General features: G+C 49.6%; 1 protein-coding gene across 1 annotated transcript in view; it reads right to left on the bottom strand.

The window, feature by feature from the left end:
- The window catches only part of PPM1H (protein phosphatase, Mg2+/Mn2+ dependent 1H), a gene marked incomplete at both ends in the record, with an annotated part of 236,734 nt that overhangs the window by 47,677 nt on the left and 173,560 nt on the right, over window positions 1-15,497 (bottom strand). The window lies entirely within an intron of this gene.

Here is a 15,497-nt window from a genome sequence, read left to right as displayed (position 1 = left end):
TGCTGCTCCCGCTCCAGCCCTTCCTGGCATGTACGCAGCACAAATGGAAACCACCTCATTTATTAATTCATTTATTTGTTTAAATTCTGCTCTCCTACCCCCACCGAACATTAGCTCCTGGCGGCAGGGACTCCGCTATGTCTTCGTATATGTAACTGTGCCGGCACATTATGGATGCAAAGTAGTTACTGGCTGAATGGATGAATAAATGAATGAAAGCTGGCACTTCCTCCTTTGCACACAAGCTTCCCTCTAAAGACATAATGTAAATTTTCACTTCCCCATTCATTTTGTCTTAATAAGCTTTTCTGTGGCAGAAATTCAAGGCTGAATCCCATCAGTGATATCCTGGACTTCTCTTTCATATTAAAATTTTAGGTTCGCAGCCCGGATGGTGTGCTCAGTGGTTGAGCGTTGACCTATGAACCAGGAGCACATGCCCGGGTTTTGGACTTGATCCCCAGTGGGGGGCATGAAGGAGGCAGCCAGTCAATGATTCTCTCTCATCATTGATGTTTCTCTCTCTCTCTCTCTTCCTCTTTGAAATCAATAAAAATATATTTTTTTAAAAATTTAGGATCCCTTTTATCACCAACACAGGGTGGGGCAAAAGTAGGTTTATAGTTGTTCAGATAGAAAATAATGCAATAATTAATAATGATGCAAGAATAAGTTCTGTGTTTCACATAGTCATAACTGTAAACCTACCTTTGCCCCACCTTATTAGTAGAAAGTCATAAGTTATAAAAAAAAATAAAATATCAGTCGTAACCTTGCCCACTGCTTTCTCCTGATATCCCCAGCACGGCGGCTTATGTGCAGGGGCTCCTTTCTCCATGTTAACTCCGGTTCAGGTCTCCGTGCGAAGACACGCCTCCCACTAAAGATCATGCGTCTTTGCTGGTTTCCTCCATTCCCAGCCAGAGCCACTCCGGCTTCCTGACCCGCAGGCCAGGAGCTCCCTGTTCATGCTTTGGCATTGGCCACACAGATCACTTCCCACAGCCTCCGGGCTCTCCCAAGTCGTGACCATTAATTAGGAAAAAACCCAGAAATACCACTCGTTTCCCTAAGTCTTCATTTCCTCGGCAACCCTGCAAAGTCACTTAAGGAGAACGTGACCCTTCCCGGGGCAGCGAGGGCGCCTCCTCCCTCAGGGACTGCCTGATCCTGTCAGCCGCGCCTGCACCCAGTCACATTCTTCCACTCGCCGGCCTCTGGCCATGGCCGGGACGCCGCTCCTCCCCGGGGAAGCCGTCTTCCTGGATGCTCTCCCCGTCCTGGCGGGCCCTGCTGTGCTCACGAAGGAACCCAGGCTGGGGCCAGCGGGTCTGTCCTCACGTGAACTGGCTGGGTGACCGTGGGTCAGTCCCCGGACCTCACTGACTCTGCTTCTGGGGCTGCATCCTTCATGGAAGGCTGCGAGGACGGACTGCATGTGTCCGGGAGAGTCTCTGTGAAGGACACGGCACACTACGTAACTGCAGGCTGTGGCTCCGAAGGCCCTAGGGCCTCAGTCTTTCCTTCCCCGCAGACGTGGAGCACAGAGAGCTGGTGACCATGGCAGGAAGGCGGCACATCCCACAGGAAAACCGCTTCTGGCCGAGCGCCCGACACCCCATTCAGACTTTTCTACTGTCGCTAAGGACACAGAGCGCGAAGGGCAGCCTGTCCAGAGAAGTCCGCGGCTCTGCTCTGCGCTGAAGACCAGCGTCCCCGAAGGATTCCCAGAGCTAACGGGTGCTTGTGGGTTGGTCTGAAATCGTCAGAAAGGAGAATGTCCCCTCAGCTGGCCGCTCCGAACCCCTAGGAGGGAGGTGAAAGCCACAGGAAGTTCCGTTTTCTTCACAGCAGAAGCCAAGTCCCAGGCAGGGGCCGCTGCACGCTGGCGAGCAGGTCTGCATGGGGTGGCGGGAGGAGCATCGAGGCCTCTGGTTCCCACCTCTGCTTCCCACAACCACATCTTAGCAGAAGCAGGCATCCCAGGAGGCCTGGCTGGTCAGGAACAGACACGTACATGGAGCCCCAATGCCACGCGTGGCTTTTAAGAGCTTGGCATGACCCCAACTAAGCAATTCACCGAATCCTTAGAGGCGCTCCCAACGCGCCTCTCTCCACACCCCCATCCCAGGCCTTCCTGGAAAAACAGCACAGGGTTGGCAGTCACCTCATGCTTCCCTTTCCTGGCCGGCCGCCCGCGGTTCCAAAGACAAGCCCAGCCTCCGAGTGAGGCTGCTTCCTGCTCCGGGACGCCCCCTGCAGCTGGCGGCCCCCTCCCTCTCCCTCTCGCTGCACGAATATCCATGCACAGGTGTTTCTTTCAGGGCAAGAAGACCTGGGCATTTTATTAGGTCTTCCCCCCACCACCCCCTTTTTAATGTCCTGGTTTCAAAGATTCACAGCTAAGAATTTTCTTAATTTTGTCTTTGGTCAATTTTTTAAAATTTTATTGAATTTATTGGGGTGAGTCCAATAGTACAACATCTGTATATGATATTGTGTGTTCACCATCCAAGGTTAAGTCTCCTTCTGTCACCATTTATCCCTCCTTCACCTTCTTCTACCTTCCCCCACCTCCTTTCCCTCTGGTAATCACTATACTGTCATCTGTGTCTATGAAGTTTCTTTTCTTTTCTTTTTTTTTTTTTTTTTTTGGTGATTCGCCTTTTGCCACCCAACCCCTCTAACCCTCCTCCCCTCCAGTCTGTTTTCTGTATCTGTGAGTCTGTTTCTATATTTTGTCTGTTTATTTTGTTCATTAGATTCCTCATGAGTATAATCACATAGCATTTGTCTTTCTCTGATTTATTCCACTTAGCATAATAATATCCAGGGCCAGCCATGCTGTCACAAAGGTTAAGATTTCCTTTTTTTTTTTTTTTTTTTTGACAGCCAAGTAGTATTCCATTGTGTAAATGTACCCCAGCCTTTTTATCCACTCATCTATGGATGGGCACTTGGGTTATGTTCAAATTTTGGCTATGAATGCTGCAATGAACATAGGGGTACATATATTCTTTTATATCAGTGTTTCAGGTTTCTTCATATATATTCCCAGAAGTAGAATTGCTGGGTCATAAAGCAGTTCCGTTATTTTTTTAAATATATTTTTGTTGATTTTAGAGAGGAAGTGAGATAGAAACATCAATGATGAGAGAGAATCATTGATTGGCTGCCTCCTGCACGCCCCCTACTGGGGATCGAGCCCACAACCCGGGCATGTGCCCTTGACCAGAATCGAACCTAGGACCTTTCAGTCCACAAGTTGACACTCTATCTACGGAGCCAAACTCTAGGGCATTCATTATTAATTTTTTGAGGAAATTCCATACTGCTGTTCACAGTAGCTGCACCAGTCTTCATTCCCAATCAATGACAGTGCAATGAGGATTCCCTTTTCTCAGGGTCCTCACCAACACCTCTTGTTTGTTGATTTGTTGATAGCCATCCTAACAGGTGTGAGGTTGATACCTCATTGTGGTTTTAATTTGCATTTCTCTCATGATCAGTGACACTGGGCATCTTTTCATATGTCTATTGGTCATTTGTATGTCCTCTTTGGAGAAGTGTCTACTCAGGTCCTTTGCCCATTTTTTTTAATTGGACTGTTTATTTTTTGGTGTTTAGTATAACAGGTTATTTATTATTTTTGGATATTAATCCCTCATCAGGTGTATCATTGGTGAATATGTCCTTCCAGTCAGTGGGTCTCCTTATCATTGTGGTGATGATGTTCTTTGCTGTGCAGAAGCTTTTTAGTTTGAGGCAGCCTGTTTATGTTTTCTTTTGTGTCCCTTGCCCATGGAGACATATCAGAAAAAAAATATCGCTACAAGAAATGTCATGGATTTTACAGCCTATGTTTTCTTCTAGGATTTTTATGGTTTGGAGTTTTACATTAGAGTCTTTAATCCATTTTGAGTTTATTCTTGTGTACATTGTAAGAAGGTGGTCTAATTTCATTCTTTTGCTTATATCTGTCCAATTTTTCAAACACCATTTATTGAAAAGACTATCTTTTACCCCAATGTATGTTCTTGCCTCATTGTCAAATATTAATTGACCATAAAGGCAGGGGCTTATTTCTGGTCTGTCTGTTCTGTTCCATTGATCTATATGTCTGTGTTTAAGCCAGAATCATGCTGTTTTGATTACTGTAGCCTTGTGGTATAGTTTGATATCAGGTAGTATGATTCCTAAAATTCTGTTCTACTTTCTCAGGATTGCTGTTGCTACTCGGAAGTTTTTTGTGGTTTATATAAGTTTTTGAGATATTTTACTTTATGAACTATGCCATTGGTATCTTGATAGAAATTGTGTTGAATCTACTGATCTTAGATTCCTGGATATGTTTCCCTGTGAGGCCAAGTCTCCACCGACAAATGCTATTTTGCTTTCTCCCTTTGGTCCGTGGAGGGTCATTTAAATTAATGAAGCCTGTGGGCCCTAAGCTATCAGACAAGCTGATGTGCTTGCGCTAATATAGTGCAGCAGTCTGGATTCAGGCACAAACGTATGCACGACCTGTAACGGCAGGGTTAATATTTGGTGATAGGACTGGAGAGAGCTGGTAGGTGTAACGTAGTCCTCTTGTGTCTGCCTGGCTGGCTGTGATGAGAAAACCTCCAGCTGTCTCTCCAGGAAAACTTTTTCCAAAAGGGGACCCCAGTTCTGTTCCCTGACCTTACAGTTGCCCTTGAGGAAATGCCGGGAGCCGGTCCATGCTTGCTGTTTCAAGGGACCTGGCATATATGGCATACTGTTCTTAATATGTTTGCTCACCTTCTTGGAACTATGTGTTTTAACCAAGGTCTCTGAGAAAGGTTGTTTCCCCAAGTAGGGATTTTCCCCTGAAGTTAGGGAGGGAATAAAACCTCTTAACTAAGTGCCAGGTGGGTAATTAATCACTTTAACTACGAACAATCATGCTTAAGCTACATAATCTTTACTCCCTGGAATGGAGATAAGAAACGCCCTAACCTTTGAAATAGAGATTGATAGGATTGGAATCAACTGGTATAAATACAGATGTAAGAAGACAGAACGGAGAGAGACAGAAATTGGCACAGAAACTACACAGAACGTTCTCTAGAGACAGAAGAACTTCGCTGGAGAGAACATGGCAAAAGATCCTGGACAGAAACTGGCCTCAGAACCTAGAGACAGAACCTAGCGAGAGAACATGGCAAAAGATCCTGGACTGAACCTGACTACAGAAATTGGCAAGAGAACCTGACTAGAACCTGGTGACTGAACCTGGCTGGAGAACCTGGACAGAACCTGGCTGGAGAACCTAGCGAGGGAACATGGCTACAGAACCTGGCTGGAGAACCTAGCAAGAGAACATGGACACAGACCCTGGCTGGAGATCCTAACCAGAACTTCGCTGGAGATCCTGGCTAGGCTGCTGATCAACTGAACGCTGTCTCCGTGTCGTTCCTTCTTCGCCGACTCCGTCCACACCTTTGGGGACCCCTGGACCTGCTGGGGTTGGACCCCAGCATATGGCGCCCGAACAGGGACCCCTAGGTAAGCGCCCGCACTCGGGACGGATAGGACTCCACCGTAGGAAGAGGGTGGATAGTCTTCGCCGACTCCGTCCACACCCTTGGGAACCCCTGGAACAGGATTCCCATAGGTAAGCCCCCCCCATTGAGAACCCCCACATTCAGGACGGATAGGACTCCACCAGGGTGCTGCAAACCCCCCTACAGAGGATAAGTAGGGTAAGAAGGTGGATAGTACAGAACTTAGATTGCGAAGATGTGCCATACTGAGTCCAAAGAAAGAAGACTCTGTATTGATCTTTACATTAAGAAGATGTGCCATACTGAGTCTAAAGAAAAAAGACTCCGTATTGATCTTTTAACACATATGCTTGCTAGCAGAGGAGTTAAGGTTACTCCCAGTTAGATGGAACATTTTATACAAGAAATATGTCCATGCTTTTCTGAGGAAGGAAAGGTGCCGGAAAGGTAAATGTAGAGGCATGGGAGAAGGTAGGCCCAAGGAGCCTTATCCTTAACCCCACTGTAGCCTTTCCACCCCGGGAAAGTGCAGGATTGGCAAGCTCTCCCTGGGGTGATAGATCAGGACTCAGGTAATAGCGGAAAGCGCCAATCCTACTCTTAAAATGGATACAAGAGAGCATTTGGGGTTTTTCTTTTTAATGCCTGCTTTTAAAAAATAAAAAAGGGGGAATTTGCCGGGAGCCGGTCCATCCTTGCTGTTTCAAAGGACCTGGCATATATGGCATACTGTTCTTAAAATGTTTGCTCACCTTCTTGGCACTATGTGTTTTAACCAAGGTCTCCTCTCTGAGAAAGATTGTTTCCCCAGGTAGGGATTTTCCCCTGAAGTTAGGGAGGGAATAAAACCCCTCAACTAAGTGCCAGGCGGGTAATTAATCACTTTAACTACGAACAATCATGCTTAAGCTACATAATCTTTACTCCCTGGAATGGAGATAAGAAACGCCCTAACCTTTGTAATAGAGATTGATAGGATTGAATCAACTGGTATAAATACAGATGTAACAAGACAGCAGGACACAGAACTAAGAAGACAGAACCAGGAGGCACAGAACCTACACAGAACATTCTCTAGAGACAGAAGAACTTCGCTGGAGAGAACATGGCAAAAGATCCTGGACAGAAACTGGCCTCAGAACCTAGAGACAGAACCTAGCGAGAGAACACGGCAAAAGATCCTGGACTGAACCTGACTACAGAAATTGGCAAGAGAACCTGACTAGAACCTGGTGACCAAACCTGGCTGGAGAACCTGGACAGAACCTAGTGAGGGAACATGGCTACAGAACCTGGCTGGAGAACCTGGAGAACCTACAAGAGAACATGGACACAGAACCTGGCTGGAGATCCTAAGCAGAACCTCTCTGGAGATCCTGACCAGAACTTGGCTGGAGATCCTGGCGAGGCTGCTGATCAACTGAATGCTGTCTCCGTGTCATTCCTTCTTCGCCGACTCCGTCTACACCTTTGGGAACCCCTGGACCTGCTGGGGTTGGACCCCGGCAAGGAAATCCCCTGATTAGTAGGTCCAACCCACAACCCCTAAGGAACATGCCTGCCCGTCCCGTTCCTCCTGTCAGCATGCCTGAACCAGGTGCTGCCTGGAGTTCCGGGAGCGTGACCATTCCTCTCTTTTGGCCTAAAGACGCCTCTTCCTACCAGAACCTCTGGATGATAGCAAGAGGCAATAGGGCTCACTCTCCACTCACTGGTCTGTGTTCTCTGGGACAACAGACTGGGTTAGAGCAGAGTTCATAGTTTTTGACCTTGGTAATAAATGTATCATTCTTGGGAACCCAGTGTACTCACAAACACATCTCAAAAACAATATTTACACTTACCATGTGATCCTTTTTTCTCCCTATGCTACTTAATTTGTTTAAAATGCTTGTCTCCCTACACTAAATTGAATTCACAACCCACTAATGGGTCCCTATCCACAGATGAAAACTTGGGGAGAGGAACAGAACCTGCTCCTACTATGCAGCTCCAAATCAGGAGCTCAGGCTGGGACCAGATGAGGCCAATGGGTTCTATGGATTCATTCATAAATATTTACTGAGCACCCACAATGTGCCAGGCACTAGCACGGGTGCTGGGAATATGTAACATGAATAAAGGTCATGTCTTGACTCATGGGTCCAAGGTTAGCAGTGGAAAAAGACTCACATAGAAGAATGCTTTGAATCAGTCTTCTGAAAATATAATCAATCATGCATATAAAACAGAACCAATAATGTTTCAAGATATTATATTCAGGATGCCTAACCAGTTTGGCTCAGTGGATAGAGCATCGGCCTGCAGACTGAAGGGTTCCAGGTTCAATTCCGGTCAAGGGCATGTACCTTGGTTGCGGGCACATCTTCAGTAGGGGGTGTGCAGGAGGCAGCTGATCGATGTTTCTCTCTCATCGATGTTTCTAACTCTCTATCCCTCTCCCTTCCTCTCTGTAAAAAATCAATAAAAATATATTTAAAAAAATATTCGGAATGACTTTCAGGGAAATTTCAGATTTGGAAATTATTTCTGATTCAGTATCCACTTGGGTGTATTTGCACGTGGCTGGGACAGCTTATTTTAATCGGTAACATTTAGCTCTCCCACAGGTGTGAATCAAAGATCCTTACTGTATGAGCATACAAATTTGGAAGTATTTCTGCTTTCTCAGGGACCATTCCTTCTGAAGCAAACATGAACTTCACCCACACTGGCCTTTATGCTGTCTGAGACCACGTCAATATGTACAAATCAGAAGATAACCAACATTGTCCCGTATCCACGAACGGTGGGCAGAAAACAGCAAGTAGACGGTTCTCTACAAAGAGGGTTTTACTTGCAGTCCAGCCTCACGAAGCTCCTCTCACTCTGGTAACAAGGATAGATGTTTGTATCCTGGAGCACCAAGCCCTGCAGGGTCCCCTGGGAGGAGCCTCTCACGCCCGCGGGACTCCACCCTGTCCTAGCTGGGTTCAAAATTCCATTCACGTGCCCTGAACTGGGAAAACCACAGGGCGCGGGGCTCCTGTATCTCAAGGTAAGCATCCATGCTTTTCAACTCTCGTTTTAGCTCAAAAAGGCACAGACATTTTGCATAAGCACACGCACAACTAACATTTATTTCAACACAAAAAAAATACCCATCCCCCCCAACTGCAAAACAGATGTTTCACTTGAGGATTCCCATTCTCTTCTGGAATCTTCTGCCTACCCCCACATGACTCACGCCCCAGGGAGAGCAGCACAGGCCTGGGCGACGGTGCCCGTCTTCACCACGGGGAGTTCTTGGCTCTGCACCCAGGCCCTGCTGGTCGAGATGGAGGACTACAAAGGCGGCAGATGTCCCACTGCCTGCTGTTCCCTCACCCCTAACACGACAGAATTCCAATATACCCAACATTCATCGTACATTTGCTTTGCTCTAGGCACTGCTCCAAGCACTTATGCTTTTAAAACGTATTTACGTATAACACCCTTGTAGGACGGTCATTAACATTAACCCACGAGACAAATGAGAAAATGGAGGTCACACAACTAGGAAAACTAGAGGTCAAGCTCACCTCCAGGTCCGCCCCAATAAAAGCCTGTGCTCCTAACCACGGACCCTGCCCATCCTTGAAGAGCTATGATCTGTGTAAACCCAATAAACTGGCATGCTATGCAGCAGCAATGCTAAATCACTGGTCCTCATCCCAGGAGTAAATCACAAAAAAGAAATGAAAGTCTCCTTTGCCCCCACCCCAGGGTTTCACACTGAGAAGTCCCACAGAAGTTCAAATAAACCACCCTCGCGGCTTTTCCTTCTCTCAACAATATGGTAGGTGCACAAGGTCCCTGTAGGACTGGGTTTAACCTGAGGTTTGGCTTTCAAGTTGTTTGGTTGGTAATAAAGTCAGACTAAATCTTCACACGTAAATGCCCAGTGGCTCACAGGGTGACCCAAGGCGACCTGGAAGGGCTAAGCAAAATGGGAGAGGGTCTCACTGCCCAGCACGAACAGGAACGAGAAACCAGCCAGCTGGGTGCCTGGGAGCGTGGTCTCCGGACCTGCCCTGTGTGTCTGTCCTGTGCCTGGGGCCACGACCACCCAGGCGGTGGGCACAAGCATCAAGAGGAGAAATGAGAGGCTCTGCTGGGCTCTGGCCCACTGTTGGCACCTGAGTTTTCACGCCTTGTCCTCACTGCCAGCCCAGTCCATGGCCCCCTCCGGACTCAGGCCCACGCAGGCGGGCCAAGAGGCTCCCAAGCACCAGTAGGAAGGTAAGCAGGCGGCAAAAGTCACAAACCTGTGAAAGGGCCGGGCCGTCCAAAGCTCTCCAACCAATCAGTTCTGCACGCTGTTGCTCACATCCACCCTAAGAACGCCTCAGGCTGCCCAAGGTCAGTGTGTAAGGACACACAGGGATCACGAGAAAGCCTCACTGTGGGTAAGCACTTCTCTACGAGTTTCGGTGTGAGACTGTAACCATCCAGGTCTGGCTCTGCCCTACACCTGACTGTAAGCACCACGTGGGCAGGGAGTTTTCATCGCCTATATCTCCGAGGTCCAACACAACGCCTGACCCAAGGCAAAGCTGGATAACCCCACAGCGATAAAGCCCTGCATTCTGTCCTTCAAACTACTGAGCACAGCACAGAGGCGCTGGGTTGCCCTGGGAGGCCGGCGAGCGGATTTAATCCCCGTGGAACCAGAGCCCAGACGCCGGCAGGGTTTCACTCATTGCCTTGGCCAGAGCAACAAGGTGAAGAACGAAAGTGAATGTGTCACAGGCACTTCCAGTTCTTTTGGGAGGATCTGCATCCAGGTCTTCAGCAAGGAGCAGGCGTAGCCGTGCTCGGAAGAAGTCTCTGATGTCCCTGTCCGCAGGCAGGAGGAACATGATGGTAGGTAGGACGAGGTCCTTTGGGGTTTGGAACGGCGCTTCTCCGACTCTCGTATGTGGATTCCTGGGCGAAGCAGGGGTCTTAAACCAGCGCCCAGCTGATTCTGAGGAAGATGCTCCCACAGGCTATGGGGTCAGCACCTCTGTGGGTTGTTCAACTTGAAATCAGCAATGCTGGGTTGTCCTCCTCCGAAACCCGGATGACAGGGAAGGGGTGGCCGGGAAAGGGGAAAACGTCCCCAAGCTCTGGGAAGAATGCCATTTGTAGCCGGAGGAGCGTAGGTTGGACACAGGAGCCCGGTTCCCTGGCAGAGCTGCAGTGTACCTGGACATCCGTGGGAGTGTTGAAGCGCTCACTTCTCTGGAATTTCCTCAAAAACAGGATCTTATACACAGGCTGAGGATTGAGCCATCTGTCCTTCCAATACACTGTCAGCTTCACAGTCCTGCCCGGGGGGCGTGGGTGTGTGCCACTTCCGACCTTCACAGAGGTTAGAGACCTTCTGGGCGGGAACGCAGAGCTGTTCAGCACTGCCGTGCTTAGCATGCCACTCCGAGGTCCCCAGCAGCCTCCTCCAACAGACTGGCCTAGTCCGACAGTTCGCGTCGTGCCCTCCTCCTTCCCTCCACACGTACGTACTGTTAGGCCAGCGCCAGGCCTGTCACCTAGCCGGTACATCCAGTGTAAGTGCGTAAGGGGAGTTAAAACACTGAGATACTTCCATGCTGATTAGCAAATAATGACTGTCCCAAGCCTCCCCTGACCCAACACCCCCACCCACGGCTCTGAACCTCCCCTGGGATCCCCATCATGAAGTAATAAATAACGAGTTGAAGCCTGGCATAGTGGGTGTGGGGGGAGGACCCTAGGACCTGCTGCAGCCCAGCTGGGGCCCAGTCCTCCATGCTGACTGCTATTTCCAATATCACCTCTAGCTTCCACACTCCCCACACACGCATTCATTTTCCTGCCTCTGGGCTTCTCCTGGTGCAGTGCCCGCTGCTGGGAATGTCCTCCCCCACCCCCCTTGCCCTCAAACCCCTTGAACTCCTCTCATATTTCAGGCCTTCGGTTCAAATACAAGCTTCTCTATGACGTTGGCCCCATTCCCAACCTCTCTCTTAAAAACAACCGTCCACTTTAGCACACCCATGTGGCCGTCTCTCTAACCCCCTTTTTATAAGCCCTGTATCCTGTCTTGTTCTAGTTATTTACTCACAAATTCCAACAGATCGACGTCCCCCACTCCTGAGATTTTTAAAACTAGATTTACAGGTAGAAACTGTATTGGTCCCTAGACTTCCAGGAAGCCAGCTGGACCAGCTGGTCGCCTCTGTGACACCAGCACAGTCCTGTCTGTTAAGGCCCCTCTGATGTGAGGCCTTGCTTTGCCACTGTGGGGGCTTGGCCTCCCAGGCCCTTGGCTCAGGAGGGCTGCAGCGACACTGTCAAAGGGCCAGCAGCGAGGACTCAGAAAGGAAGTAAAAAGTCAGTGTATGGACCCCAAAAGCTTCTCAAATAAACAAAAACAAAAACACCCTACCCAGCGGCAGCCAAGGAAGGAGGGGCTGGCTCAGGTCGGCTTCCTATCACATTGATGGTGTCTCTTCTCATGGGTGAAAGTCCCTCTGGGCACGCCAGGGGGTGACCTGCACAGGTGGTCAGCACACCCTGACCTTCCCTCAGGCCCCGTGTTTCTTTTTGGTTCTTAGGGTCTCATTACCTTGAAAAACAAGCATCTCAACACACATTAGGTTTGAACCTCCTGAGGCAAGCTCAGATCTTGCTGACCCTTCTGCTCTCTGTAATCCTATCCTATATAATAAAGAGGCAATATGCAAATTGACCCTCACACCCTTGCAAGATGGCTACCACAAGATGGAGGGCAGTTGGGGGAGATCAGGTCAGCAGGGGAGCAGTTAGGTGTCAATCAGGCTGGCAGGGGAGCAGTTAGGGGGTGATCAGGCAGGCAGGCAGGCAAGTGGTTAGGGGCCAGCAGTCCTGGATTGTGAGAGGGATGTCCGACTGCCGGTTTAGGCCCAATCCCAGAAAGGTCCCAGATTGGAGAGGGTGCAGGCTGGGCTGAGGGACACGCCCCCCCTCCGCCCCGAGTGCATGAATTTCATGCACCGGGCCTCTAGTTACCTAATAATTCTATTACTAGACACATACAGCATTTGTTTCATGCCAGGCTTTGTTCAATGCCCTTGGCCATACTGACTCATGACAACCTCTTATTAGGCATTATCATTAGCCCCATTAATAAGTGAGGAAACTGAGGCAGGGAGCAGCGACATAATTTGTCCAAGTCCTACTTGGGGACTGACCCAGCTGGCGGCCTGGCTCCATGGGATGGTCCTTACCCACTCCTCCATATTCAGTATGCAGCAGGAATGCAAAGAGGTTTGCTGAATATAAAATACATGCTCCCTGGGTTCCATGGCCACAAGGATACTGGCTATTTTAACTGGGATTTTCCCAGGCACATGCCATCTTAAAACTTCTCTGGAACGCTTGGAGCTCAGTCAGCACCACACATGGACTGTACCACCCCAAACTGCGGTTGCTGGGGAAGAGCGGTCTGCAGGCTCTGCTTAGGGGTATGGGTGGGCACGGATAACCACCATGGCTATTCAAGGGCCTCAGGGCAAAAGGAAGGCTTGGAGGCGGTTTGGCCACGTCAGGAGTGATAAACGTACAGTTCCTATTAACGCACAGAGGTGATGGACCATCAATAGGGAGCAAGCTGGCTGGGCACCTCCTTTCTCTCTCCGCTATGGGGCCTGACAATGCCTGTCTGTCTCGGTTTCCAGCCATTTGTAAAGACCTCAGAGCTTCCACGGCCTCCTGGGCAGAGCGGCGGGGAGGAGGCTGGGAGCAAGGAGTCATTCATCACTGTCAGGAGATGTGCTGCACACAGCAGGCAGCCTTTCTTCCCTGCTGCTCCTGCAGCTAGAGCTGCAAATCTTGAAAAGATGCAGAACATGCACATCGCAAATAAACATTCATCATCTGGGCCCTGGGCCCCGAGAGGCCCCTCCCACAGGAGGCCCAGTGGCTCTGACTTCAGCTCCAGGAACTTGGAAGGGGGGTGGGGGTGGAGGGGGACATTTTGGGCGCCTGATCTCTGACCCAGCCAATCCCCATCCTGGACAATCTGTTGAGGTTTTGGGGTAAGAATTCTCTAAAATGACCTCCACGCCCCTCCTTCCTCTACAAAGTCAGATCCCCAGATTGCTGCCAAGGTAGCTCATAATCATTAAATTATGAAAATACAAGTGGCCGGGAGGAAATTAATACCAGGTTAACTGCAGAAAGGCCTGCTTTCTGGTGAAGTCATTATAAAATTAAAATGTGTTATTTCTCCGGTGAGTCTGAAAAGCCTCCCGCAAGGCCTGTGGCTCCACAGCAGGCCCGGATTCACACGGGGCGAGGCGGGGCGGGGAAGCCCTCCTGCGCCCAGCACTGCGAGGCAGAGGCCCTTGCAGGTGCGTTCCCAAAGATCGGGCTAGAAGTGATTAAAGACAAAAAGAGGGAAAGGGACAGGGTATGAATTTTCCAATTACTCTTTAAAACTCAAGAGTCAAGCTGCTAGAAAACGCAGGTTTTCCCAGTCAGACTAATAATGCTGAGCTAATTAGACCCACAGGCATGGCCAACATATAAATTCAGGTCCAAAAGAGGGACACTATCCCTTTAAAAACTGCCTGGGGACCCGGGGAGAAGCTAATGAGGAGCGTCAGTTGGGGCTGCTTTATTCGGTGGCCCTCTGGAGGGCACAGCCTGGGGTTTCTGTAACAGGGCTTCTGTGCTTGATTCAATAAATCAATTTCTATTAAATGCGGTGCGGCCCTGGCGCTGGCTTCATAAAGCACCCTCGTCCCTGCAGCCTGCCTGGCGGCGCGGTCAGCGGGCGCTGAAAAGAGCAATGAAGAGCAAGATGGAAGCTGGATCTGCAATATTTATAAAGCTCGACCCAGCAGCTCCAGACCACGCTCGTGCTGCCTCCAGAGAGCTGCTCTTCAGAAAAATGTCTGGATTGTTGGTGAGCAGCCCGACGCCCTGGGCTGTGGCCCTCCCCCTGGAGCTGGGCTCCAGGCTCAGCCAAGAAGAAAGGCCACCCCACACAGAATGGGAGTGAAGCTGCTTCCTAACCCCATCCTTAGGGTCTGAGATGCTCCCCAAGAAGTAACAGGGGGAGCAGGAGGAAGGGAAGTGCCGAGGGCTGGGGGAGAGGGGCGTTGCTGACCAGGGCCAATGAGATGGGTCTTCCCGCTGACCCATGAGTGACTGCTGGAGACGAATCGTCTCTAAACACAGGACTGATGCCCCGAACATCTGAGAGGTGGTCACTCCATCCCCCGGTGACTCCGAGTCCAGCAGAACTCCTCTCGTATTTCAGACCTTCGGTTCAAATACAAGCTTCTCTATGACGTCGGCCCCAATCCCAACCTCTCTTTTAAAAGGGGGGGGGGGGGGGGAGGGGCAGAGGGCAGAAGCCAGAGAATGTGGCCACAGGACATTCTCCCTGGTGGTGCTCAGCTGTCCTTTTTTAAAAAAAATCCTCACCAGAGGACATGTTAGAGAGAGAGAGAGAGAACATCGACCAGTTGCCTTTTGTATGCGTCCTGACCTGACTGGGGATAGAACCGAAACCTTTTGGTGTACGGGACGACGCTCCAACCAGCTGATCCACCCAGCCGGGGCAGCTGTCCTCTCATTTCTTTTAAAAAACAACCTCTTTGCTGAAACCGGTTTGGCTCAGTGGATAGAGTGTCGGCCTGCGGACTGAAAGGTCCCAGGTTTGATTCCCGTCAAGGGCATGTACCTGGGTTGCGGGCATATCCCCAGTAGGAGATGTGCAGGAGGCAGCTGATCGATGTTTCTCTCTCATCGATGTTTCTAACTCTCTATCTCTCTCCCTTCCTCTCTGTAAAAAATCAATAAAATATATTTTAAAAAAATAAATAAATAAAAAACAACCTCTTTGCCGTTGGCTGTTTAGTTACAGCCGGCTCCGTGCACCGTCCTCCAGCCCACCTAGACCCACACCCTTGTGTTATCTCGGTTGAACTTGTTGGGGTG

Source organism: Myotis nattereri (assembly GCF_964212035.1).
Source record: "Myotis nattereri genome assembly, chromosome: 2".
Taxonomy (NCBI): Eukaryota; Metazoa; Chordata; class Mammalia; order Chiroptera; family Vespertilionidae; genus Myotis; species Myotis nattereri.
Note: the sequence above shows the minus strand (reverse complement) of the source record. Positions and strands in the feature narration are given on the sequence as shown.